Consider the following 26360-nt stretch of genomic DNA (forward strand, 5'->3'; position numbering starts at 1 on the left):
CGGTCCGGGAGGATCCCACATGCTGCGGAGCAGCTGGGCCCGTGAGCCATGGCCCCTGAGCCTGCGCGTCCAGAGCCTGTGCTCCACAGCGGGAGAGGCCACAACAGTGAGAGGCCCAAAAAAAAAAAAAAAAAACTTATGGGTTTTTTGTTCTTAATTTAAGTATAACAGTTTTTTCAAAATAATAATAGTAAAAATGTATTTGATTATGTGTGCTTATGTATATATTTTGTGTGTGTGTGTGTGTATATATATATATATTTACATATAAGTGAAATGAATGATAGTAATGATACCACAGAGGAAGAATTAGGATTATTTTATTATAAGGTACTAACACTACCTGTGAATGGTATAGTGTTATCTGAATATGGACTTGTATTAGCTGTAAATGTATATTGCAAACTCCAGGGAAACCACTAAAAAAGGTTTAAAAAATGAAGTATAACTAGTATGCCAAGAAAGGAAAAAAATAGAAACATAGAAAATGCTCAACTAAAGCCACAAATAGTAGAAAAGAGCAGAAAATAAAAATAGGAAAAAAAGAACAAGGGCCACAAACAGAAAACAGTAACAAATATGGTAGATACTAATCCAACTATATCAATAATCTCTTTGAATGTCAGTGGTCTAAATGCACCAATTAAAAAAGAAAGATTGCCAGAGTGGATCAAAAAACATGACCCAACTATATTTTGTCTACAAGAAACCCCTATAAATATAAAAACACATATATATTAAAAATAAATGAATGGAGGGATACAACTTAACAAATTTAGAAAATAGAAATTGAACAATGTCTCTTCTCAGACCACAATGGAATTAAACTAGAAATCAATAACAGAAAGATTGCTTAAAAATCCCAAAATATTTGGAGATCAAACAACACACTACTAAATATCACATGGGTCAAAGAAAAAAGTCTCAAGGGAAATTAAAAAGTACTTTGAACTTAATGAAAATGAGAACACAACTTATGAAAATGTGTGGGATGCAGCGAAAGCAGTGCTTAGAGGGAAATTTACAACATTGAATGCATATATTAGAGAAGAAGAAAGGTCTAAAATCAGTAGTCTGAGTTTTCACCTTATAAAACTAGAAAAAGAAGATCAAATTAAATCCAAAGTAAGCAGAAGAAAAGAAATAATAAAAATTAGAGCAGAAAATCAATGAAATTGGAAACATGGAATCAATCAAAAAAATCAATCAAATCAAACCTGTTTCTTTAAAAAGATCAATTAGATTGGTAGCACTAGCCAGGCTAACTAAGAAAAAAAAAAAAAGAGAGAGAAGAAAAGAGCTACTAATATCAGAAATGAAAGAGGGGACATCGCATTAAAAGGATAAAAGAGAAATCTTATGAACAACTCTATGCACACAAGTTTGATAACACAAGTTAAATTGAAGCAATTTCTTAAAAGACACAATTTCCCAGAACTCACACAAGAAGAAAAAACCATTTGAATAGGCCTATATCTGTTAAAGACATTGAACCAAAAATTAATATCTTTCAAAAACTGACAGCATCATGTCCAGTTGGGTTCACTGGTGAATTCTACCAAACATTTAAGAAAGAAATGATACCAATTCTCTATAATCTCTTCCAGGAGAGAGAAGAAAGGGGATATTTCCTAAATCGTTCTATGAGGCCAGCATTACTCTTATACCAAAACCAGACAAAACATTACAGGAAAATGGCAGACCAATATATCTCAGGAATAAAGATGCAAAAATTCTCAAAAAGTATTAGCAAATGAAATCTAGCAATGTATAAAAAGAATTTTTATACACCATGACAAAGAGAAATTTATTCCATGTAGGCAAGGCTCGTCCAACATTCAAAAATCAGTTAATTTATCCATCACATCAACAGGCCAAAGAAGAAAAATCACATGATTCTATCAATAGATACAGAAAAGGCATTTGACAAAATCCAACATTCATTCACAATAAAAACTCTCAGCAAACTAGGAATAGAGGGGAGCTTCTTCATCTTGGTAAACAACATCTACAAGAAACCCACAGTTAACAGCTAACATCACTACTTAATGGTGAGAAATCTGAAGCTTTCCCATTAAGATGAGGAACAAAGAATGTATGCTCCTTTTCACCACTCCTTTTAAACATCATACTGGAAGTTCTAGTTAATGCAATAAGACCAGAAAAAAAAAAGGGGGGGGAATGTATACAGATTGGAAACTGGGAAGGAAGAAATAAAACTTTCTTTGTTCATAGAAGACATCATCATCTACATAAAAAATCCAAAATAAAAACTCCTGGAATTAGCAAGGATTATAGAAAGGTTGCAGGATACAAAGTTAATAGAGGAAAGTCAATTGCTTTCCTATATACCACAATTAACAAGAATTTGAAATTCAAAACACAATATCATTTATATTAGCACCCGCAAAATAAACAGGTATAAATCTAACAAAATATGTATAAGATCTATATATAGAAAACTACAAAACTCAGATGAAAAAAATTAAAGAAGTAAGTAAATGGAGAGATACTCCATATTCACGGATAGGAAGACTCAATATTGTCAAGACGTTTGTTCTTCCCAACTTGATCTCTAAATTGAATGCAATTCTAATCAAAATCTCAGCAAGTTATTTTATGGATAGCAAAAACTAATTCTAAAGTTTATATAGAGAGGGAAAAGACCCAGAATAGCTAACACAATATTGAAGAATAACAACGTCAGAGGACTCACATTACCCAACTTCAACACTCACTATAAAGCAAAGGTAATCAACACAGTGTGGTACTGGCAAAAGAACAGATAAATAGGTCTATGTAAAAGAACAGAAAACCCAGAAATAGAACCACATACATATAGTCAACTGATCTTTGACAAAGGAGCAAAAGCATTACAGTAAAGACTATATTTTCACCAATGATGCTGGAACAACTGGATATCCACATGTAAAAAAAAAATGAATCTAGACACAGACCTTACACTCTTCCCAAAAATTAACTCAAAATAGATGAAAGACCTAAATATAAAATGTAAAACTCCTAGACGATAACATAGATGAAAATCTAGGTGACCTAGGTTATGGTGATGACTTTTTAAAGTACTACATCAAAGGCACAATCCATGAAAGAAATAATTGATACTCTGGACTTCATTAAAATGAAAAACCTCTGCTGTCCAAAATACAGCATCAATAGGATGAGAAGACAAGCCATAGACTGGGAGAAAATATTTGCAAAAGACATATTTGATAAAGGACTCTTATTCAAAATATAAAAAGAACTCTTAAACGCAACAATAAGAAAGTGAAAAAATTAATTAAAAAATGGGCTAAAGACCTGAACAGACACCTCATCAAAGAAGACATACAGATGGCAAATAAGCATATGAAAAGATGCTTCACGTGCTATGTCATCAGGAAAATGCAAATTAAAACAACAGTTAGATACCACTACACACTATTAGAATGGCCAAAATCCAAAACACTGAGAACACCAAATGCTGGTGAGCATGTGGAGCAACACGAACTCCCATTCACTGCTGGTGGGAATGCAAAATAGTGAGACACTTTGGAAGACAGTTTGGTAGTTTCTTACAAAACTAAACATACTTTTACCATATGATCCAGCAATCACACTCCTTGGTATTTACTCAAATGAGTTAAAAACTTTGTCAACACAAAAATCTGCACAAAAAGTATTTATAGCAGCTGTATTCATTATTGCCAAAACTTAGAAGCAACCAAGATGTCCTTCAGTAGGTGAATGGATAAACTAACTGTGGTATATTAGACAATGAAATATTATTCAGTGCTAAGAAGAAATGAGCTATCAAGCCATGAAAAGACATGAAGGAAACTGAAATGCATATTAGTAAGTGAAAAACAGTTTTGAAAAGGCTTTTAAGTCAGTGAAACTATTCTGTATGATACCACAATGCTGGATACATATCATTATTTATTTGGCCAAACCTATAGAACATACAAACACAAGGAATAAACCGTAACGTAAACTATGGACTTTGGGTGATTATGATGTGTCATTTGGTTCATCAACTGTAATAAATATACCACCGTGGTGAGGAATGTCAACACTGGGGAGGTAATATGTGAGTGTGTGTGTCTCTGTGTATAGGCATATATGGAATATCTCTGTACCTTCCACTCAGTTTTGCAGTGAACCTAAAACTGCTCTAAAAAATAAAGTATATTTAAGAAAATATTTATTGCACTGGATGATTTCTTGAAATGAATATGCATAATTGGTACATTTCCTTGAACATGTGTCTTAATAAGAATCTTAAGTATCAGGTTAAAAATATATAAGTAAACAGAAACTTGGATTTAAAGATATAAGCTAGAAAACACAATGACCGAAAACCTACGGTATGCACCAAAAGCAGTTCTAAGAAGGAAGTTTATAGCAATACAATCCTACCTCAAGAAACAAGAAACAACTCAAATAAACAACCTAACATTACACCTAAAGCAATTAGAGAAAGAAGAACAAAAAAGCCCCAAAGTTAGCAGAAGGAAAGAAATCATAAAGATCAGATCAGAAATAAATGAAAAAGAAATGAAGGAAACAATAGCAAAGACCAATAAAACTAAAAGCTGGATCTTTGAGAAGATAAATAAAATTGATAAACCATTAGCCAGACTCATCAGGAAAAAAAGGGAGAAGACTCAAATCAATTAGACTCAATCAATTAGAAATGAAAATCAATTAGACTCAATCAATTAGAAATGAAAAAGGAGAAGTAACAACTGACACTGCAGAAATACAAAGGATCATGAGAGATTACTACAAGCAACTCTATGCCAATAAAATGGACAACCTGGAAGAAATGGACAAATTCTTAAAAAAGCACAACCTTCTGAGACTGAACCGGGAAGAAATAGAAAATAGAAACAGAACAATCACAAGCACTGAAACTGGGACTATGATTAAAAATCTTCCAACAAACAACAGCCCAGGACCTGATGGCTTTACAGGCGAGTTCTATCAAACATTTAGAGAAGAGCTAACACCTATCCTTCTCAAACTCTTTCACAATATAGCAGAGCGAGGAACACTGCCAAACTCATTCTATGAGGCCACCATCACCCTGATACCAAAACCAGACAAAGATGTCACAAAGAAAGAAAACTACAGGTCAATATCACTGAGGAACATAGATGCAAAAATCCTCAACAAAATACTAGCAAACATAATCCAACAGCACATTCAAAGGATCATACACCATGATCAAGTGTGGTTTTATCCCAGGAATTCAAGGATTCTTCAATATAGGCAAATCAATCAATGTGATACACCATATTAACAAATTGAAGGAGAAAAACCATATGATCATCTCAATAGATGCAGAAAAAAGCTTTCGACAAAATTCAACATCCATTTATGATAAAAACCCTCCAGAAAGTAGGCATCAAGGGAACTTACCTCAACATAATAAAAGCCATATATGACAACAGCCAATATCATTCTCAATGGCGAAAAACTGAAACTATTTCCTCTAAGATCAGGAACAAGACAAGGTTGTCTACTCTCACCACTATTACTCAACATAGTTTTGGAAGTTTTAGACACAGCAATCAGAGAAGAAAAAGAAATAAAAGGAATCCAAACCAGCAAAGAAGAAGTAAAACTGTCACTGTTTGCAGATGACATGATACTATACATAGAGAATCCTGAAGATGCTACCAGAAAACTACTAGAGCTAACAAATGAATTTGGTAAAGTAGCTGGTTACAAAATTAATGCACAGAAACCTCTTGCATTCCTATACACTAATGATGAAAAATCTGAAAGAGAAATTAAGGAAATACTCCCATTTACCACTGCAACAAAAAGAATAAAATACCTTGGAATAAACCTACCTAAGGAGACAAAAGACCTGTATGCAGAAAACTATAAGACACTGATGAAAGAAATTAAAGATGATACAAACAGATGAAGAGTTTGTTCCTATCCATTCCTATCCATGTTCTTGGATAGGAAGAATCAACATTTACTACCCAAAGCAATCTACAGATAAAATGCAATCCCTATCAAACTACCAATGGCATTTTCCACAGAACTAGAACAAAAAATTTCACAGTTTGTATGGAAACACAAAAGACCCCGAAAAGCCAAAGCAATCTTGAGAAAGAAAAATGGAGCTGGAGGAATCAGGCTCCTGGACTTTCGACTATGCTACAGAGCTACAGTAATCAACACAGTGTGGTGCTGGCACAAAAACAGAAATATAGATCAATGGAACAGGATAGAAAGTCCAGAGATAAACCTATGCACATATGGTCACCTTATTTTTGATAAAGGAGGCAAGAATATACAATAGAGAAAAGACAACCTCTTCAATAAGTGGTGCTTGGAAAACTGGACAGCTACATGTAAAAGGATGAAATTAGAACACTCCCTAACACCATACACAAAAATAATCTCAAAATGGATTAAAGACCTAAATGTAAGGCCAGACACTATCAAACTCTTAGAGGAAAACTTAGGCAGAACACTCTGTGACATAAATCACAGCAAGATCCTTTTTGACCCACCTCCTAGAGAAATGGAAATAAAAACAAACAAACAAACAAAAAAATGGGACCTAATGAAACTTAAAAGCTTTTGCACATCAAAGGAAACCATAAACAAGACAAAAAGACAACCCTCAGCATGGGAGAAATATTTGCAAATGAAGCAACTGACAAAGGATTAATCTCCAAAATTTAAAAGCAGCTCATGCAGCTCAATATCAAAAAAGCAAACAACCCCATCCAAAAATGGGCAGAAGACCTAAATAGACATTTCTCCAAAGAAGATATACAGATTGCCAACAAACATATGAAAGAATGCTCAACGTCACTAATTATTAGAGAAATGCAAATCAAAACTACAATGAGGTATCACCTCACACCAGTCAGAATGGCCATCATCAAAAATTTACAAACAATAAATGCTGGAGAGGGTGTGGAGAAAAGGGAACCCTTTTGCACTGTTGGTGGGAATGTAAATTGATAAAGCCACTAAGGAGAACAATATGAAGGTTCCTTAAGAAACTAAGAATAGAGCTACATTACAGCCCAGCAATCCCACTACTGGGCATATGCCCTGAGAAAACCATAATTTAAAAAGAGACATGTACCACAATGTTCATTGCAGCTCTATTTACAATAGCCAGGACACGGAAGCAACCTAAGTGTCCATCGACAGATGAATGGATAAAGAAGATGTGGCACATATATACAATGGAATATTACTCTGCCAAAAAAAGAAACAAAATTGAGTTATTTAAATTTTTATTTATTTATTTTTTTTGCGGTACGCGGGCCTCTCCCGTTGCGGAGCACAGGCTCTGGACGCGCAGGCCCAGCGGCCATGGCCCATGGGCCCAGCCGCTCCACAGCACGTAGGATCCTCCCAGAGCGGGGCATGAACCCGCGTCCCCTGCACCGGCAGGCGGACTCCCAACCACTGCGCCACCAGGGAAGCCCAAAATTGAGTTATTTATAGTGAGGTGGATGGACCTAGAGTCTGTCATACAGAGTGAAGTAAGTCAGAAAGAGAAAAACAAATACCGTATGCTAACACAGATATACGGAATAATAATAAAAAAAAGGTTCTGAAGAACCCAGGAGCAGGACAGGTTTAAAGACGCAGACGTAGAGAATGGACTTGATGACATGGGGGGGGAGGGTAAGCTGGGATGAAGTGAGAGAGTGGCATGGACATATATACACTACCAAATGTAAAATAGATAGCTAGTGGGAAGCAGCTGCATAGCACAGGGAGATCAGCTTGGTGCTTTGTGACCACCTAGAGGGGTGGGATAGGGAGGGTGGGAGGCAGACGCAGAGAGAGGGGATATGGAGATATAGGTATACGTATAGCTGATTCACTTTGTTATACAGCAGAAACTAACACAACATTGCAAAGCAATTATACTCCAATAAAGATGTTTAAAAAAAAGAGAAAGAAGCTAGAATGTAAAACAGAGAGATAAGCAACAGTAAATTTGAAGGAGGGGTTAGGTGATGTGGGGAAAGTGTAGAAAATGGTGTAATAAATCTCTGTCTAGGGTTCTGGAAAGTGGTAATGCAGAAACTTGGGAAATGGTAAACTTATATCTTATAGTTCTCCATAATTGATTAATTAATACACTTTTGAATTTAGAAAGCTCACCAAATCCCTCACAGGATAAATAAATTTTAAAAACATCTTCACCTAGACATAATGCAACACTACTGCAGAACACAAATGACAAAGGAAAGGTTTTATAACCAACCAAAGAGAAAAGAGATTACGTAGAACAAAATCACAATTTAAGTAACAACTGATTTCTTAACTTGTTGAAAACCAGAAAAGAATGCAAAACTTTCTTTAAAGCACTGAGAAAAAAATAACTGTCAACCTAGCATTCTATACTCAACAAAAGATATTTGTAATCAATACAAAATCTGAGCTCTTACCATCAAAAGCCTTTCTAAAGTAACTTCTAAGAGACATACTTCAGGAGGAAGGAATATGATCCCAGGACACAGGTTTGTAATTCAAGATGAAATGGTGAGTTAAGGAAAGTATGGATGTGGTTAAATCTAATGGAAGGTTCACAGTATAATGCAATAATAATAATAATATAAAATTTGTGAGGATTAAAAAGACAGGATTAAAAAAAAGACAGGATTGAATTTTTACAAATCTCAAGGTTATAAAACTGGGCAAGTTGTGTGTAGCTAAAGCACTCTGAAAGAAAAGGTAAACATATTGATTAATTTTAGACTTCACGAAGTTAAGTTTGAGCATCATAATTCCTATAATCTATAAAAAATATTTAAGATACTGTGTAACTTCCAAACAAATAGAAAGAAAAAATGTAATAATGGGGAAAATATTGTTAATGCAAAATAAGTTTTGTAAGAAAAAAACTGGGGGAAAAATAGAGCATGTAATAAAAAATAGAAAGCCTTAAATGAGATGATAGAAATAAGTCCAAACACATAAGAGATCACAATCAAATGTGAATGGCCTGAATATTTCAGGTAAGGAACTAAGATTTTCAGACATTCACACAAACTATAAATATCAGCTAAATTATATTTATAGCAGACATATGTAAAACAACTCCTAGGGAAAATTAATGAGAGAAATAAATATATATAAAATAAAATTTTAAAATTACGATATCAAATAAGTCAAAAGTTATTCTAGGGGAAACAATGAAGTAGGCAAAAACAAAATTTGGTGAATAAATTGAGGATATAATTGCAAATGAGCAGAGATTTTTTAAAATGCTTTAAGGAAATTGATTTGAAAACTAGCATGATATGGACAGATGCTCAGAAAAGTATTATTTACTAAAAGAAAAAAAAAAGAAAACCTGAGTAACACTATTACAGTTAAAGATATTAAATCGATATTTTAAATTTTTTTCGTAAAAGAAACAGCACATCCAAATGACTTCTGCAAATGTATTTTACCTCACATTCAAGGAACAAATAATCCTGATTTTACACCAATTCTTCTTGGAATCTCAAAGAGGAAAAACACCCCACTTATTTGGTTAGGCTAACATAACTGTGATTAAAAAGCTAGAGAACAGGATAAGGAAGAAAAAATATAAACCAATTTTGCAAACAAGATAAAACAAACTTTGGCCACATACCTGTGTGTATAAATGTCTGTATAATATACACTATGTCATGACCAAATTAAGTTTATTCCAGGAATGAAAGGTTAGATTAACATTAGCAAAAAATCTATTAATGTACTTCACCACATTAACAAATCAAAGGAGAAGAACTATATCATCATCTCAATTGGTGCAGGAAAAGCATTTAACAAAATTCATCAACCATGTAGGGAGCCTTCAAAGGGAATGTATTTAATCTGACAGAAATACAAAATCAAAAAACATAAAGCAAACATACTAAGTGGTGAAAGATTAAAACCATTTCATTTAAATTCATGAATAAGGAAGAAGTCCACTATCTTACTGCTGTTCAACATTGTACTAGAGGTCCCCTTGAGGGCAATAATGGAGAAAAAATGAAAAGAAACATTGTGAATATTGGAAAAGAATTTAAAAATCCAATCATTATCCCAGATGATATAATTCTCTAGCTAGAAAACTCAAAGTATTATACAGATAAATTATTAGATTTAATCATGGATTTTAATCTGGTTGTTGAGTAAAAAATTCTTTATACACAACTCAGGTGCATTTCTATACAATAGCTACAAACACTTAGAAAATGTAGTTTTTTAAAAATACCTGCAAAATAGTGACAAAACTAAAAGCAAGCAAGAATAATTCTTTTTGAAAATGTGCAAGACCTTGACGAATTAAATAATAAAACTTTATGAGACATTAAATAAAATAGATATAGATTAAAAAATGATTTTTTGGATAATGAAACAATGTTGCAAAATTGTCCAATGTTTCCAAATTTATCTATAGATCCAATATAAATCTGGGTTTTCAAGGAATTTGACAAGCTGATTATAATATGTATATGATAAATGAAGGAAGAAATATAGCTAAAACTTCCTATAATAGGAAGAAGGTAAGACTTGTCCTACCTGATGTCAAGACATACTAAAGAGCTCCAGGTATCAAGACAGTGTGATACTGGCACAGGTATAAATAACTCCATGTGGAAACAAGACAGCATTGTATATCGTGGAGAATGGATAAATTGTGCCAAAGCAACTGTGGTATTCAGGTTAAAAAATAAGTAAATTTGAGCCCTATTTCACACATAACACAAAATCAATTCCCCACTATAAACAGGCTTAAATGCACATGTAATAGATTATCTGGATAAACTTGGGACAGCAAAGATGTTTCTGAGCAACACACAAAGAACATGTTTATGACTTTGGAAGAAATGAGATTTAAACAAGACATAAAATATGCAAACTCTAAAGGGAAGGAATGATCAATTCAGCAATATTAAATTAATGACTTGGACCATTAGTTCTGACTCAGCTGTTGTAGTAATGAAGTGTAATAAATCATGTCAAATCAAATGTCATAACTACAAGCATTCTTTTTCTTTTATGTGGGTCTGCAGGTAAGCTACATATCACTTGGGCTTGGTTCCAGACTTGGGATTGGGTTGTGTTTGCTCCAGGTATCTTCCTTGGACCAGGAGCTAAACCAGGGCATGCTTTTCTTGTTGAGAATGGCAGGAACACAAGATGGCAAGAGGCTGAACCACACAGGCACATTTAATGCCTCTGCTTGTATCATATCTGCTCAAATCTCATTGGGTGTCATAATCCCACTGGAGTGGGAAACCATGGCTACAGGACAAAGGCTGTGAACATATCACCCTATTACAGGTGAGTGAAGAACTGGCACCAATATTCCTATCAACCACAGATATCTTAAGCCATATCAAAAGCAAATCAAAATTTGGGTGAAGATATCTAGTTATCTACATATAACTGGCAATGCATTAGCCTCCCAAATATAAAAACATATCATACAAACCAATAAGACGACTAATGATGTGATTTTAAATGGGCAAAACACAGGAAGAGGCATTTCACAGGAAAAAAAGGATGAAAGTGCAATTAAAAATTAGAAATGCTCAAATTTGCTGCAGAGAAACCTAAAATAAGACAGCACATCACACCTCATATTTGTAAAACTTAAAAAGTTTCACAATATCAAGTGTTGGTAAGAATACAGAGCAAGTGGAAGTTTTATACACTACTGGTGGGAATATAAATTAGTGTACTCACTTTGGAAAACAACTGACATTATTTTGTAACCACAAAGATATTTAAATTCTTTGACCAAGTAATTCTACTCCAAAAATTCTTGCCCATGTGCTCCAAAAGACACATACATTGCAGCATCTTTGTGAAAGCAAACAGCTAGAAAGAACCCAAATGACCACTGAATGGTAAATAAATAGGAAATGGTAAGTCATACAATAAAATATTTACAGCAAAAATAATAAATGAACTACATCTCTGTATGCCCACCTGGATGAATGTCAAAAACATAATGCTCACAGTGCTGATTTTTAACGAAAAGCAAGTCTCAGAAAAATATAGAGGGCAGGTACTATTATATGAAGTTCAAATAAAAGTACAACCAAACAACTGTGTTGCTTAGGGATTACTAATATATTGTAAATTTATAAAGCAAAACAACAGAATGATAAACACAAAATTTAGTAAGAGGCACAGAGGGGTCTTGAACGACACTGCATGTTTTATTTTTTTTAAAGATATCATGAGTGCATGGATACTTGTTTTACTAGGCTTTATGAATATATATATATATTCATTCATTATATAATTTTTATATATGAACTCTTTTATAATTGAACAAAGTCAGTTTCAATTATCAAAATAATTAGCAGAATTTTGTTTTCCTTCTTGAGCTTCTGTTATCTCTTCACATCTGAATACCCCAAAATTTAATCATTGTAGATTCTGTAACTTTTCAGTGTTTCCCATCTAGACATTTTCACTACAACATTGCTCTCCACTGTTTTGAATTAGAATGAGAAGCACTAAGCATGTGTTCAATTAGTGGGGGATTGACACCTTTAGCCAGTTCAATTTAGTGGTTAAATTGAGAAAAGCACCAAGATCAGTTGGATAGAGAGAGATCAAGAAAATATTTTAGGGGACTTCCCTGGTGGTGCATTGGTGAAGAATCTGCCTGCCAATTCAGGGGACACGGGTTTGATCCCTGGTCTGGGAAGATCCCACATGCGGCAGAGGAACTAAGCCCGTGCGCCACAACTACTGAGCCTATGCTCTAGGGCCCACCTGACGCAACAATTGAGCCAGCGTGCTGCAACTACTGAAGCCCATGCGCCTAGAGCCTGTGCTCCGCAGGAAGAGAAGCCACCGCAATGAGAAGCCCACACACCGCAACAAAGAGTAGCCCCCACTAGCCACAACTAGAGAAAGCCCGCGCACAGCAAAGAAGACCCAACCGCAGCCAAAAATAAAATAAGAAAAAAAAAAAAAACTATTTTAAAAACAGCAACAAAAATTGTTAAACATTTTCTCTATGCCAGCCAGAATGATAAGTAATTTACCCTGAAATAACTCGGAAAATGCCCACAACTGCCCCGTGGACTAGGTTCTGTTAGCAGCCTCACTTTACAGGATTTGAGGCACAGAGATGTTACATAATTTGATAATTTCCCACTGTCACACAGCTGTTAAGAGATGATGTTACTGCTTCACACTCCTACTCTTATCCCCTATGCCATACGGAATTGAATGTTAAAATCACAGAGCAATCAACCGAACTGTCAATGCACAAAACATGTAGTGGATTATCATTTGTAAAATATAAATGCATTTTAAAACATTTAAATATAAAACATATAAAATATAAAAACATTTAAAAAACTGTGAATTAACTGAAAAAATCATGCACAGGATGGTACCATTGGTACTCTGTTGTATATCTCTGTCCGTATGTCTTCTCTCCTTCCTTCCAACTATTCATTTTTTGTGCCTCACTTCCTTTTCACCATTTTATTTCCCCTCCAGGGATATCTTTGCTTATTTCTATCCCCGAATTGTCTCTCTTTCGAATTTGCCATAATTTTGTAGAGTTTAAATTGCTTTCCTTTATAGAAATGAGAGAGAAAATATAATAAAGGGAGAGAGGATCCTAAGCAGACAGAATTACTTTAGTTTGAAGTAACACTCTCTAAATAACTGGCTAATTTTAGCTATTCAGTTTATCTAATATGGAGACTATTTTCACCTTCAGGCTCAAGAAATGTGAACTTTTAAACTCTACCAATTCCAGCTAAGTGTATCTCAAACCAAGGGCTCTAGGTCGTGCCCTGATTTCGGAGGACCATTTTTCAAGTTCCTTAGTTCAGGTGCACCCCTTCCACAGCATTTAAACCATTTACTAGGAGAATTCATCAAGTACTAGGACATTTGTATGATAAGCAGGCCAAATGAAATTACATCATATCAACTCACTTCACATTCCCACGCAGAGTATGCTTTTCTCACTGAAATCATGACTTCAGCCTCTGCTTTTTCCCCACTGAACCCTGAACCAGCACCTTCCCTGCCTTTGACCACTACCTGGAGGATTTCCATACACAACAGGGCTCACAGGTCATCTTGCAGAGAGTCAAGGGAAGCTTCAAATCTGTGACCAGCAAGCTCCACACATTAGGCAGAAGCCTTCAGGAGGAGACACGAGGCATACTTGGCCTCAAGTCACTCATGCAAAACCTAGCCCAGCATATGATCAGGCTCACAGACCCATGGTCAAGCCTACAGTCACCACTCTATAGCCTACTGATTGGCAATTTTCCTCTCTCACGTCCACCCACTATAGCAGTGCATCTCAGTGGGAGGTGATTTTTTTTCAGTTTTTTTAACTGAAATATAGTTGATTTACAATTTTCAGGCATACAGTTGATTTTCAGGTATACAGCGATTCTGGTGTGTGTGTGTGTGTGTGTGTGTGTGTGTGTGTGTGTGTGTGTGTGTGTGTGTGTGTGTGTGTGTGGCTTCTTTTCCATTCTAGGTTATTACAGGATATAGAATATAGTTCCCTGTGCTATACAGTAGGTCCTTGTTGTTTATCTGTTATATTTATATAGTAGTGTGTATCCGTTAATCACATACGCCTAATCTATCCCTCCCCCCATTCCCCTTTGATAACCATTAGTTTGTTTTCTATGTCTGTGAGTCTATTTGTTTTGTAAGTAAGTTTATTCATATCATTTTTTAGATTACACTTATAAGTGACATCGTACGATATCTGTCTTTCTCTGTCTGACTTACTTCACTTGGTATGAAAATCTCTAGGTCCATCCATATCACTGCAAATGACATTATTTCATTCTTTTCTATGGCTGAATAATATTCTATTTTATATGTGTATATATACACACACACACACACACATATATATAAGATTATATATCTTACATCTTCTTTATGACTTCATGGACATTTAGGTTGCTTCCATGTCTTGGCTATTGTAAATAATAGTGCTATGGACACTGGGGTGCATGTAGCTTTTCAAATTAGAGTTTTCATCTTTTCCAGATACTTGTACAGGAGTGGGATTGCTGGATCATATGGCAATTCTATCTTTAATTTTTTTAAGGAACCTCCATACTGTTCCCCATAGTGTCTGCACCAATTTACATTCTCAGTGAGACGTTATTTTGACCCCCTCCTCCCACCTGTCTGAGGATACAATTTGGCTGTCACAAGTTGGGGGGTGTGTTGCTATTGGCATCTATTGAGTAGAGGCCAGGGGTACGGTTAAATATCCCCCAATGCACAGGACAGGTCGCACAATAAAGAACGACCTGGCCCAAAATGTCAATAAGTGCCAGGATTGAGAAACCCTTCACTGTATTCTTTGTTAAGCTAAGTACAAACGACACTGCCCCCTGTCAGCCTACACAGTATCCATTCATCCCTCAGACCAGCTTCAGCGGGTTCTGGGCCCTTTGATTAGTCTAAGCAAGTTATACCTATTTTTTTTTTTTCTCTTGCTGTAGTTTACGACTAGAAGAAAAGTGCAATTCTGTCAAATGAGATATGTCAATATAAATGCTGAGAGGCTTCTGGGGAAACCTCCCTTGCTCTTAAAAAAAAAAAAAAGAAGGAGGTACTGTGTTCTCTTCTGGCCTGTCAATATTGTGCAGGATGTCATTCCTGAGCTGGCGGAACTGCCTTGCAACCATGAAGGAAGTAGATGACATACTAAAAGTGACAGAGCAGAAAAGAAAAAATGGGGGGAAAAATCCTGGATCTTTGATATTGTCATTAAGCTACTAGCTTAACCAACATTAAAAATGCCATACCCCAAACCTTCCATATCATAATAGATTTTCCTTATAGTTTCCTTATTGTTACATATATCTCCTGTTACTTGAGGCTGAAAGCATCCTAATACATGCCTATGGCCCATTCTGTCTTTCAAGGAAACAAAGTTGGAATACTAAATATTATTTGTTTTCTTGGTATTGTAGAATTCAAATGAAATATCTGATTGAGCGGCAGCTATGGGCTGAAGCTCAATGGGATCCCGAGTCCCCATAGCATGCCTCACTAGGAAAAACCTAAGAAACTTGGCTCTCTCCTAGACTGCGTGAGATGCCCCCGCAAGATAAGGATTTGCCTACACTGGCCATTCTCTTTAAGAGGCCCAACTCAATGAATGACATGAGGACCACATAAATGGAAACCCTGGAGCAAATGATGCAATTTCACAGAAACAGCTCTAGGACTTTTCCTGAGCCTTTTGTTTCACTCTCCCATCTCTGTCATCACATTGCTAAACTTCACTCATGCTGCACATCAACTAATGCCTAGGAATGATGGTGAAACTATGCTACAGACGTCCCTCCAATTGGATTTGCCATTCCATTACCTAACCGTTATCTCTTCCCCATGGCCATTCAGCACAATCGTAAGACCTCCAAAATCTCCGTGATATTCTCAGGCCAGGGTCATATCAAATCACAGACAGATGTCTTACTATACTCTGAAGTAGCAGAAATCCTATCAGATGCAGGTCTTCAATGCAAAACTCATTGTTAAGTCAATTTCATTTTGATTTATTAAGCAAATGTCTTTATAAAATAAATATAGGCAGTACTATTAAAATCAACTACAACTATTTACTAGAAAAAGAATCGTTCCTTTGGTTTTAGAGAAAAACTCTGTTCAAAAGAAAAGCCTAAGAAAATCAGATTTCTAGATTCCCAGAGAAGAGGAATTTGGTTACCACTGTCATCTTTGCAAATGCTGTGCTCTAGTGTTTCAGACACAAGTTTATTTAATTTGTAACCTATGAATTATAGAACAGATTCCTGGCATTATTATCTGCATGACCCAATAAATACCAATATTTCCACTTTTCAGCTCTTCAGAGAAGACCATAACAGACTTATCACTGAGTCTGGCTGTCTGAGCCCATCTTCTTAATCCCAATTTACTGATATATCTAGGATCTGATTAAAGGTCCCAATGGGAAAAACAAAGGTTGAGAGATCTAACTGTACTGGATTAATTTCTCAAGACATTAAAGCTGAATACTCCTCCTCTCATTAATTAATAGCATCAGAATTTTCCTTCTGTTTCTAAAGGTGGGTTTCCTGGAAATATTCCACAATCATCTGGCCCTGCTTTAAAGAGACATCATTAACCAAGCAAGCATTTCCACTCCACTGAACAATGAAATCCATCACACTGCAATGGACATTCTCAAATTCCTGGAAGATGCTGCTCAGTAGAATTTCATTCAGTGAGCTCTTGGCACAAATCCCCTGAGCCTGTCCTTTGAAAAGCAGTATATAAATACCTGTAGTGTTAATGGGTCTACTGCAGCAGTCATTTCGAGGAAAGGGTGGAGCAGCATTACATTACTTGAAATGGTTTTCAGCTACAGCATCCCTAGGGGTTTGCAAGACTGAATAAGAAGCTATCACTATTGCAAACTCAAATTTTATTAAGTATCTGTGCTAGTCATTTGTCCACATACCATGTGTTGTGGAGTTAGAGCATGTGGTAATTGATATTCCTTTTTTACCATGTTGCATTCCCATTTTCAGAATATCATACACTTATACACTGATAGAATGTAACCACCATATCTGGAGGCAAACATTCAGATTAAATACATTTTTATTAAAGGTCATTAAATCTGTATCAAATAGTTTTAGCCCCAAACACTTGAATGTGTCAGCATAGGTAAACGTTATTCCTAATAGGTATTTAGAGATAAAGTCAACCTTTAAGAATATTGGGACATTATTTATCGTTGGGAAAGGTAGAAGTTTGCTTGATTCTTTATGTTTTTATTATGTTATGTCTCCAAAGAGACAGTAACTTGAAACGAGGATAAACATTGAAGGCAGACCTGCGGCTTTTATTTCTTCACTCTGAACATAAGTAGTAGCTCAATAAATATTCTGATTTGTAGCTGGAGATCGATTGATCCAGCTGCAAAGGTTTCATGGAATCTGGAGACAAACTAGGAAACCCCTTAGAGTATTTTTATGGCAAAAGATGTTTTACACAGAAAATTGTTTATAGAATTTGGGTGTCTTTTTTCAATTTTAAGAAGGATATAATTTTCAGCGCTAGATGGGAATGCTACCCTTTCCAGATGAATGTTCACACTAAGAACCCATAGCCTTACCTTTAGACATTCAGACATGAGTGTAACTGTTAAAGTAAGGACTATGTATTAGAAGCTTCTGTCAAGAAACAAGGCTCAATGTGCATTTCAAGCAGGCTCCCTTTGGAGAGTTCAGAGTACCCAAAAGCCAGCCAGCTGGAGAATCACAGCAGAGGGGAAAACAAGTATGCAGGCCCTAAGCAGGATGGGGAGGAAAGGTGTGCTCCCATTTCTACGAAAGGGCAGGAAGGCCTGTGTGGCTGGAATAAAGGCAGAGGCAGAGGGAGAGCTGTAGGAGGGCTTCACAGGCTGTGATAAAAGCATACATTTTATTCTGGGTGGAATGCAAAGTCATCAGAGGATTCTGAAGAGAAGAGTGAGGTAATCTGACTTAAAATATAAAAAATATATCAAATGTTCAAAACAATCATCAATTATTAGCTACTTGAGTAAAACAATTATAAGCTTTCATCTCACTCAAGTCACTTACTTACACAATAAAAATTAAATTTTGATAGTTGGAGAACTATCTACATTTAAATAAAGAGAGAATTTTCAGTGACCCAAAACATACTCTGTAGAAACACAGCTATGAAAGCCTGGGCTTTAGGGCCCCTCTGGTTTGGGGCTCATCTGGTTTGATGAGTTCTTGAGTCATGGGGAGTCTCCCATGATGCTTTTGGAAGCTTTAAAATATAACTAAACTTGGCTTTTGCTTTTTTACGTTTATCTGTACAGATATTTTGGCATGAGAAGCTAAAACTGTCACTCTCTTCCACACGAATAAAACAGAGGCAAAGTGAAGGTTAGGGATAAGCAATATCACCAAAAAGATCCAAGGAAGTACCACAGAGTGAAGCCAACATCACTGTCTCTGAGAAAAGCTGTAATCTCCAGACTCAACTTCTCTTTTCTTTCAAAAGAAAACTACATAGATATTATAATAAGCGAGGTTAGAATACAGTAGAAAGTCTTATATCTTTGTCCTAATTCTCTCTTTGTATGATGTTAGGCAGTTTATCTCTGTTTCATAACTCCCACCTGGAAAAGAGGATATGTCTCATGTTTCACTGAAGTGCTTATGGAAATAAATTAATTCATATGGATGAAGTATTTTGAAAATGAAATGTACTGAATAAATGCTATATATTAACAGGTGACTGCACATTTAAAAGAACTATTGTAACAAATGATAAAAACCTGTACTATGACATTTCACTGCCAATTACCTCCTTTTGAGTGACTTTCACTGTATTTAAAGTAATAATGCATGATTATTCAAAACAGGAATAAGTTGTTAGGTACTTGCAGTTACATGAGTTGTCAACTGTTAGAAAGGCTTATTTTTATCAAACAAACTAGGTACAATGTTTAAAGTGCTATACCTCCAATGAACTTGAGTAGTTTAAATACATTATTATTAATAAAATAAAATAATAGCATTTAAGTACCAGTGTCAGAAATAATGGAGCAATAACCATATTTATCTTAATATTCTGCCTGTAATTTCATGCTTTTATATTGCATTTGGGAATGAAGAAAATTTGATCTGTAATACACGTGTGGATTGTGTTGGATTTCCGCATACTTGGGAATGCTCTAGTTCATATGAGAAGAAATGGCCTTTTGTTTAGGAAAAAGAACCTTGGTGGCTGCTTTGGGTACGAAAGAAGTCTCCCTTGCATTGTCTTGAAGGAGAATATAGAATAAAAGTACAATGAATGTGGGGTTGGGGAGGGAGGGGAGGGGATGAGGCATCAAGAACTTCAGAATAATAACAACAGGTAAAGCAGAAGTGAGAATGGTGCCACAGCTGGAAAGAAAATAAGCCCAGCAACATGGTAGGAGACTGCAGTCAGAGTATCCTTAGTAGTAGAAATCCCTGCAGAATTCTTTAAGAAAAATTTTACATCTTAAATTGTCTTCTCTGCTATGTGATGGCTGACAGTAGCACCTGTTCCCCCGCCCCATTAAATAACCTCCTGAAAACTACATGTTGCATACTGCTTGTCCTGCAGGCTTTGGGGGAATCACAGAAAAGAACTTTTGGTCCATCCCTGTGCTGATCTTGGATGGAGGGATCAACCCTGTCACAGAAGAACATGCTAATCAGATTGAGGTGGGAATTGGGAATTGGATTGGGATGCACACATCCTTGAAAATTTCCAGAAATCATAGAAAAGATGATTAAACTCATCAGCCAAAAGAATAACCAGGGCAGGCTAATCACCGGTTATCAGCCCTCCAGCGTGCATGATTGTGTTGCCAAAACTCTGCAGGGACCAATCTTCTGCCTCAAAGACCATTAGATGAGAAGAGAGGGAAGACATCCCAAGTTGTTAGAGAATTAAAATGTTTTATCTACTCCAATGCACTCAAGTTACTTATCAGATAGCCAGAAAGTGTGACTTAAGAGTCACACAGCAGGGGAGAGTCTGGACCCCTGGCTTGGAGCTCTGAAGTAGTGCATGCTTCCAGGGGCTATGCGGTAACCCCACACTTCTGCTCCATGTTCCCAAGAGAGTCTGCCCAACCTCAGGGGCACTGAAGAGCTCTCTGCTCACAAAGACTTCACAATGTAGGTCTTGCTTCATAACTGGGATTTCAGCCTATAGCATTGTGCCATTCTTTTGGAAATGGGTATTTCAAGGAAGTATGTGTCTCTCAGTGTAACTAAATAATGCCAAAGAGACCAGATCTGTTTTTTTTAACGATCCCATTTCATCATGTTAAATGCACAAATATGGTGCATGTAGCTGTCAAACTCATCTTCGTAAATCATCTGTTTATACCATAATATGATTCAGAAACATTACCTAACTATCCATGGTAGCCAGACTCCATGATGGTCCCCCATGATCCTCACCTCCGGGTATTCACAGTCTTGTGTAGTTCCCTCCTATGCTGTTCCAGGGATTTGTGACCACAGAAAAAGATAGAAGTGGTAATATGTCAATTCTGAGATTAGGTTGTAAAAGACATTGTGGCTTTCACCTTGGTGGCTTTTTTTCCCTCACTCTTGGATCATTTGTTTTGGGGGACATCAACTTGTGAGCAGCCTTAGAAAGAGGCTCCCATAGCAAGGAAACGAAGCTCCTGCCAACGGCCACTTGAATGGGCTTGAAAGCAGATCCTTCAGCCCTCATCGAAGTCCTCAGAGACAGCAGTCAACACCTGCAGCCTAAGAGACCTGAGCCACAACGACCCAGCCAAGACACTCCCAGATTCCTGACCCCCAGAAACTGGTGTCATAATAAATATTTGTTGTTTTAAGCTCCTAAGCCTTGGGGTATTTTATTACATAGCAAAAAATAACAAATTTTCTTATCTTCTTCCTTTGGCAAGTGCATGCCAGGATGAAATGAGGCTTCGGCAGGCGCACAGTATGTTATAGTCCTGAGGGCATGGCACTGCTAACCTGTGGTGCCTTTAGGTTTCAAGAAACAGTATCTTGAAGAAGTTACAGATGAAAACAAATTAGACAATTTGAAATCAAGACGTTAATATCAAACAGGCATGGCAAAAAGATAGGATGAAGGACAAAATTCAAAATGAATGGGGGAGTGGAGCATGGAATCTCTTCTGAGACTTTGGGATTGCCTTATGTGGCTTCTGTGCCCTGTGAAAAGGGCTTGTTAGAAGTACTTAAAGAGGTTGCCCTGAGAAGATATTAATCTGACGTTCAAGGGCTACCATATGGGGACCAATCTTACTGTTTATCTTCACCACAAATCTCACCTCTGAGCTTCAAATAAATATAGTACTTTCTAATCTCTATGTTTTTACGGAAGCCATTACATCCCGCAGGAAATTCTGGCCTCCTATTCACATGTCCCCTTGGACGGGACCTAGCTTTTAACGCCAGTCTGATCTCTTTATTTCTCTTTTCAGTCTCCCCTGAACAACACAACTCTTAGGGATTGCTTTCCTATTAAGAAATCAGTATCTGTGACACTAGCATACGGTCTTCATTTTTTATGCCTATCTCCACAATAAATAATTTCTACAGGTCAGGAGCCTCCCTAATACATTATTGTATCTTCTTCAAAGATCTGAGTACAATACCATTTATTTGAAAGCAGTGTGATAAACATTGGTTAAAACTGACTTCTATAAGTTTTCTTATTGCAAATGGGGGCCTGTTTTTTTTTGTGGACAGTTTTAAAAAGTCAATCAAAAAGAGGAAAACAAATCAATTCACCACTCAGCAATAACCACTTAGTATTTTTTGGTATAGTCTTTTTTGCAGATATGTGTGTGTGTGTGTGTGTGTGTATGCTATGTGTTGTGCATGTGAAATGGAATCAAACTGATTATGTACTTGCTTGTTTGATAAGGAATAGCAAAATTTATTCACTGAATGCCCCATTTTCGGAACTGACACAAAGTCTGGGGGTGTAATTTTTTAATGTAGCTCTACGTTAACACACGGTGCTCTTTTGCCTATAAAAGCAATATGTCCCTTATTTCAGACCCTTTCTGGGCTATTTCTATTAAAAAATATCATGATTATAAACAACATTCTCAGTTGGTATGGATTTCAACGTCATGTCATAACAATACCATCTACTACAAAGAAAATAAACAACCATCAAACAATTTGTGAGATTCAAATAAAATGGATAAAGAAGTCAACCTGCAATTCAACATCCATTTATAGCTCACCTAATTTTCCAATATTGACCATGGGAAGGGTTACTGCTCCCAGAAAATCTGTCTGCTTTCATTTTATCATGCTGAAACACAGTTCTGAAAAAGACAGGACATGACAGAATTGGTGCTCCCTTTCCCTTCTTATTTCTCTTGTTTAGTTTTGTTTTGTTTTTTGGGGGTACACGGACCTCTCACCTCTGCGGCCTCTCCCGTCACGGAGCACAGGCTCCGGACGCGCAGACCCAGCGGCCATGGCTCACCGGCCCAGCCGCTCCGCTGCACGCGGGACCCCCCCGGACCGGGGCACGAACCCGCGCCCCCTGCATCAGCAGGCGGACTCTCAACCACTGCGCCACCAGGGAAGCCCTATTTCTTTTGTTTTAATCTCTCATTTTCTATAGTTTAAAAGAAAAAAACATATTCATGTAACTGTTCAGTTTCATAAGCTAGGAAATAGAAAAAATAATGGTACTTACCTAACAATGTCTGGTACATGGTAAATACTTAAAAATGTTACTATATATTACACCTGTCTTGTTTTCTCACCCTAGTAGCCACACTTATGCATGCATATGTGAATGCATGCTCTCTCGCTCTCTCTCTCTCTCTCTCTCTCTCTCACACACACACACACACACACACACACACACACACACACATTCACTCACTTTCTTTAAACCCAGGAACACAACTATTACAGGCTCCTTGGTGTGTGAGTTCTGTCTGTGTCTCATTTTTGATTACTTCAAACAAGGGTCAGTTACATAATTAATTAAGCAGGTAAGTATAAACTTCTCACAAGTAAAGCCAACATACTGTTTCTGTTTAATAGTAAAATGTTTATCATTAAAAAGGAAGTCCAGATTAATGATCACCAGAAGAAAACAATTTGGATTGCTTTGAGACTGTGTAGTAACGCACAATCAAAACCTTGCAATTAATACCAAAGACATTTCTTTTGTTATTGAGAATGAAGGGTTAGGAATTTGTAGATTCATAATCTGTAGCAGAAAATGGTATTAAAAGCCCTGACATTTGATCTTAATATTCTCCTAGTACTCTCTTAACAGCTGTGCTGTGATCCTGCCTTCATATTATGACTGCAAATCCCATCTGAAAATGTATAAAGTCCTAATCCCTCAATGGACTCACTACTGGCTCAGGAATCTCACAGACCACGAGGCATTTTGGACATAACCGTTTTCACCCCCAATCACAGCTGCATCCCAACTGTAAATCCCTGATCATATTCTCACCAACTGAACTATGGTGGCAACACCTTTCCAGGTCCCACCAGCAACCCAGCCATAAAACTCACTCTTCTTGGAAGCAGACTGAACTCTGGGAAGAACCTGGGAAGTGGCACTTAGCCTTCTCTCCTCTCCTTCCTTCACCACTTTCTCCCTTCAACATATCCTCTCCTAAACCCGGTTCCACCCCCAGAATCCTCATGCTCTCTTTCTCTCCTTCACCCAAATGATTTACACTAACGTTCCAAAGACCAAGAATTCCTGAAGTATTATTTCTCCAGGTATTTGCATTCATTTGGGGCCAAGCCTTAAATAATAGAACACATCTATAAAATTGAAGCATCAGTATTAAATTACAGGTATTTGGGGGGACTACAATTCTTTGGAAACATATCACATAGTCCCTTAATCAGGCCATCCTATTGGCCAATATTGAATTTGAGAATGCAGTGATATATATGTGGTATTCTGTCCATCAGCTGAACACCTCTCACACTTCCAGTGCTTGGATCTGCTTTTCTATCACTAGAGACTGTCCATAAAAGGGATAAAAGCAGCTCTGGTGTGGAAAAGGGTGAAGTTATAAAGAAGATAAAGGGTTTTAATAACGATGTCATCCAACCAATTGATTTTTAACTTATTTTATAAATATAATATTTAAAAGAAAATTGAATACTTTTATCAACAATATCACCATTCTAACTATTATATATATATATATGTTTTATTTAAGTATAGTCAATTTACCATTGTTTCTTTTTTTGTGTGCATTAATAGTTCACTCATCAATGTCTACTGATAATCTTCTATATCCCAGGGGACTTGCCATGTTCTCTTTTAGTCCTTTTAATCCTTATTCAGGCAGAATTGTAAATAATCTGAAATCATAGCAGAGACTGAATTTTATTTTTCTTTCACTATTATATCATAAGCATTAAAAAATATTTATTTATTTGGCTGTGCTGGGTCTTAGATGCGGCACACAGGATCTTTAGTTGCAGCATGCAGGCTCTTAGTTGTGGGATGCGGGATCTAGTTCCCTGACCAGGAATCGAACCTGGGCTCCCTGCACTGGGAGCGTGGAGTCTTAACCGCTGTACCACCAGGGAAGTCCCTATCATAAGCATTTGTATGTGCTGCATACAAATATTTGAAAGAAATTACTTAAATTAGAAATTCAGGAAAAAAAATGTGCTTGAGATGAGCCAGGTGAGAGGTAGCTGGGAAATGTGTCTTTCCTGGAATTAACAGGCGGTATTATTAACGCCATGAAAGCCCTTCCCATAATTCCAAACTAGCTTACCTGGAAAATTTCCAAGGAACATCATCTTTTGTGTCCAGTGCAAGAATGAGGCATCTTTTATTGGACTGACGCTAACAGCCTTTTGAGAAATTATTACATATACTTTATTTACAAACTAGACATTAGTGTGTGCTCACAAGGTGTTTTTCAGACTTCTTTTAACAAAAGAAAGCTCTAGTAAGAAGTTGAGTTTTGTTTCCAGTAAAGTTTCTACTGGTCTGTAGATATCGATAATTACCTTAAATGTAAATAGATTAAATGCTCCAACAAAAGACATAGACTGCCTGAATATATACAGAAACAAGACCCATATATATGCTGTCTACAGGAGACCCACTTCAGACCTAGGGACACATACAAACTGAAAGTAAGGGGATGGAAAAAGATATTCCATGCAAATGGTAATCAAAAGACAACTGGAGTAGCAATTCTCATATCAGACAAAATAGACTTTAAAACAAAGACTATTACAAGAGATAAAGAAGGATATTATATAATGATCAAGGGATTAAGCCAAGGAGAAGATATAGCAATTATAAATATTTATGCACCCAACATAGGAACTCCTCAATACATAAGGCAAATGCTAACAGCCATAACAGGGGAAATCGACAGTAACACAATCATAGTAGGGGACATTAAAACCCCACTTTCACCAATGGACATATCAACCAAAATGAAATTAAATAAGGAAACACAAGCTTTAAATGATACATTAGACAAGATGGACTTAATTGATATTTATAGGACATTCCATCCAAAAACAACAGAAAAAAGTTCTTCGCAATTGCTCATGGAACATTCTCCAGGATAGCTCATATCTCGGGTCACAAATCAAGCTTTGATAAATATAAGAAAATTGAAATCGTATCAAGTATCTTTTCTGACCACAACGCTATGAGACTAGACATTAATTACAGGAAAAAAAAACGGTAAAAAATACAAACACATGGAGGCTAAACAATACGTGACTAAATAACCAAGAGATCACTGAAGAAATCAAAAAGGAAATCAAAAACTACCT

At 36.4% G+C, this 26360-nt stretch overlaps 1 protein-coding gene across 4 annotated transcripts in view; it reads right to left on the reverse strand.

Moving 5' to 3' along the window:
• The window catches only part of BANK1 (B cell scaffold protein with ankyrin repeats 1), a 417427-nt gene that overhangs the window by 373032 nt on the left and 18035 nt on the right, over positions 1 to 26360 (reverse strand). Inside the window, exons 1-2 of one of the 4 annotated variants that reach the window (XM_079920996.1) lie at positions 22972 to 23411; positions 22796 to 22879 (exon numbers count right to left, since the gene is read on the reverse strand). The exons of 2 other annotated variants lie outside the window; for them this stretch is intronic. The gene's annotated coding sequence lies outside the window, so the exon portion shown is untranslated. Of the gene's footprint in view, positions 1 to 22795; positions 22880 to 22971; positions 23412 to 26360 lie in introns of those variants that run through there. One more of the 4 variants, XM_079920995.1, reaches the window with a different exon arrangement.

Source organism: Stenella coeruleoalba (genome assembly GCF_951394435.1).
Source record: "Stenella coeruleoalba genome assembly, chromosome: 4".
NCBI lineage: Eukaryota > Metazoa > Chordata > Mammalia > Artiodactyla > Delphinidae > Stenella > Stenella coeruleoalba.